Source organism: Wasmannia auropunctata, unplaced genomic scaffold (genome assembly GCF_000956235.1).
Source record: "Wasmannia auropunctata unplaced genomic scaffold, wasmannia.A_1.0 LD336074.1, whole genome shotgun sequence".
Taxonomy (NCBI): domain Eukaryota; kingdom Metazoa; phylum Arthropoda; class Insecta; order Hymenoptera; family Formicidae; genus Wasmannia; species Wasmannia auropunctata.
Window position 1 is genome coordinate 4,013,222 of NW_012026816.1, and position 3,022 is coordinate 4,016,243.

The following is a 3,022-nucleotide window of genomic DNA, read 5'->3' on the forward strand; positions in this document are numbered from 1 at the left end:
AAATTGGCATAGTTGAGGTAAACGATGTCAGAGAGCTGTCTGTTAAAGCGCCTCTGTCAATAGCGCCTCCTTTGAATTTGAACTCTCTATTGAGCGTCTGTTTTATAATTTGATCGGACCATGTTCCGGACCAGTACTTTGCCGTTCGCTTAAAAGTAAATTTTCCATTCTCTGTAAATTGTTGAAATTTGTCTGCCTTCATCACATTCTTCAAATTTGCCATATCCTGTAAATATATATGACAAGATTTTGCATATGAAAAATGTCCGGCAGAGTGAAAATATGGCAGCATATGCCGCATAGCCAACAAGTGATTCGTCCAGTTACCTTCTCTCTCGGATTCTATAAACAATTTCAAAATCGTTATCATATAAAAATATTGGAGCCATAATTTAGCAGTAGGTCTATTATTTGTAAGCTGCTGTAAATGATATTCTAGTTTTTTGGCAAGTTGTGCTACGATGGGATGTTCGCTTATTTCTTCGGTTTTTGGAGGATTTTCAAAAAATTGCTGAAGTATTGAAAAAACAGTTTCACGCTCTTCATATTCGATTGATAATGTTTTCAGTATTATTTTCGAGAGTGCTAACTGAACTAGTAAATGAGCTCTCACTGCTCTGGCACAAGCGTGTCCAGCGAGCAATTTGTCAACGGAATTAGGCGCATAAATGACACTTAGAACTTGTCGTAAACCGCTACCTGTCATTATAAACCCGATACAGCCCAAAAACGACATTAAGATATGAAACCCACCTAGCCTTACAACATTTTTCAACTCGGATTCTTCTCCACAACAAGCAACTATATCCCGTGCTTTTATATATAAAGGCTGGTCGAATGTAACAATAGTTGTTTGTAATTGTATATCTTTCGCTTTTTCAGCGGCCATTTGTAAAGAAGTGTATATCGTATCGTAGTCGCTTGGCGGAGCATTTACAAAAGGTAGAAATAAAACTTTTGTTTTCTCTACACTTTTGTGTTGTGTTATTTTTTCATTAAAACCCCTCCAACCAGGAATGTCAGGTATATTAAAAAACTTGCCTACCATTCACAATATATCACAACTGATTGGCATTAAGAATACTTTATTTTGCCAGTTGATGACTTCAGCTATTTCTTTGCTTAAATCATGGAGAAGAAGCGATTTCAATCCAGTTTCCGTTTTATCTTGGAAAATTTTCAGTTCTTGTATGCCACTTTTCTTCAATTGATCTGATTTCCGTAGTATAGTCGTTTTTTTTATACGATCCGAATTGTTCATAATTGCCGACATCGGAGTAACGCACTGGACGCCGCCCATACTATGAAAAGTATGCAGCCCATCGATAGTATTAACATTAAAATCCGTATTATCGAATATAAATTGACAGTGGGTATGAGGTTTAATTTCATGTGGTGGTGCTTGCAAAATTGACGATTCTAATGTTCTCACATCGCTGTACAAAGCACAAAGACCAAATTTGGAGAAAACATCAATGACGGTTTTTGAGCCAATTTTTTTATACAAATACGAAGCAATACCAACTTGAATCGTGGATATAAAAGAATTAGGTCTAACAGCTGACATGATACAATGAGCAATTGTAGTGCATTTTTTTTTTAAAGTATTGGTCTTTTTTTTATCTTTTAGTATCATGTTTTCCAATAATATTGTCAGTGATTCCGGTATACAAGAATTCACACCAAAAATTGTGTACTCGAAGGATACGAAGTCACGTCGCAGTATATTTATTTAATGTCTGATCTTATAATTTCGGCAGCTTTTTCAACAATTCTTATTTTTTCGCTTTTATCATCTAATAAGCGATTCTCATACCAATCAGTGTTAATTATTTTATGTCCAATGTTAGAAAAAACATACGACTTGCTCTCGACCTTTGACATGTGTAATAATTATATCATTTCCAAATTCTTCTTTTAGTTTATGCTCCACAGTTTTCCAGGCAGGTGCAGTATGCCCTGCATTCTTAATAATAAACAATAATTCTGAGCTAGAAAATTGGCATTCTTCAGAGTCACGCAAGTAATTACAAATGCATTGTACTGCTGATGCAACATCGGTTGATAATGGTCTTCCTATTTTGTTCGACTTCGCCACCCATTCAAATGATGTGCGACAATCTTTATGGTATATTGCTTGACTCGTGACTGAACTTATTTCTTCGAATAATTTAGCACTCGAATCTTTTTCCAGTTTGCATACTACTCGTCTAAATTCTTTTCGGTGTGTATTTTGATCCTTGTAAAATGCTTCGTCGATAACTTTAGAACAAAATAAACAACATGTCGAGAAATTAAATGTACTTTTTCTTTTCGTTCCATGACATGGACCAGAAGTATAATCTTTGGTTACTTATCTGCTTTCTTTTTCTTCTCTTTTTAAATCAAAATGTGTACTCCTTTTCCGTGTATAATTTTTTCTACATTCATAATTAATGAATACTTCAGGTAATGCAGTGAATATATTGTGTTTTCCGTCTTGCCGCAATCGACTTGATTCGATTAAGACGTTTAACCCTTTCTTTCTCACATTGGACAACTGTCCTGCCGTTTCTCCTTCATTACAAATAACGCATCGTCCATGGCCATGCGTATCTGAAATACGTATCTAAAAAAAATAAAAAATCACAATAAAAAATACAACTTTTTCATTTTCATTATTTACTGATAAATCCTAAAACATGTTTAATTAAAAAGTATGTAACATTAACTATGTGTATGAGTATACAAAATCAACATAACCGTTCAATAAGAATACTTACATCTTTTATGTCTTGAATGTTATTCACAATGTGTGCATAGATGTAGATATAGCTGATGGATATATTGCACACACACACACACACACACACGCCACGCGCACGCGCACACACACACACACACACGCGCGCACGCGCGCACACACACACACGCACACGCACACGCACACGCACACGCACACGCACACGCACACGCACACGCACACGCACACGCACACGCACACACACACACACACACACACACACACACACACACACACACA